The sequence below is a fragment of the Arachis duranensis genome, chromosome 1 (genome assembly GCF_000817695.3).
Source record: "Arachis duranensis cultivar V14167 chromosome 1, aradu.V14167.gnm2.J7QH, whole genome shotgun sequence".
Classification (NCBI taxonomy): Eukaryota; Viridiplantae; Streptophyta; class Magnoliopsida; order Fabales; family Fabaceae; genus Arachis; species Arachis duranensis.
The window spans coordinates 13,661,449-13,662,150 of NC_029772.3; positions in this window are offsets into that span (position 1 = coordinate 13,661,449).

Sequence of the window (702 nt, forward strand, 5' to 3'; positions counted from 1 at the left end):
ACTTTTAGAAAAATAAGGAGGTTGTTGCTATTTTAATTTGAAATAAATCACTCATCTTTTTTTATTTGCACACTAATTAATAAACTCAAAATTAGGACTCGGTTATCAAAATGTTTCTTTTACTGCAATAATCTTATTTATTTACTAAATATTAACATATAGTTAATTAAATAGAGTGATGAATTAGTCTTTAACCTATCGAGTTGGGGAATATTGTGAAAAATCAAACACATAGTTAATTAATAGAAAAAAATTGAGAATTAATTTTTGATTAACATTTCTCTTCCTCATTAATTTTTTCTCTCTATAATAACATTTATTAAAACACTTATTTTTGCGCATGTATTATTTCTTCTCTTGTTGTGGTAAAGAAAAATTGTTTTCCTAACAAAATCAATAAATAATATAGTTTAAATGCGTTTAACATTATATGAACGAAAAAAACAATAAATATATGATAATAAAATGTGAGAATAATACATATATGTTAAAATAATATTTTAAAAAAACCAACAATTATCACTCTCAGTGTTGTTCAGAACTAAAATATACATATATAAAAATGTTTTGAAACAGCAATAAATAAATGTTGATGACACTTAAAATAATAAAATAAAAAAATTATTTATGAATGAATATATGTAATTATATTTATCCAATTATCAAAACTAAATGAAAAATGTTAATTAAAACACTTTGATA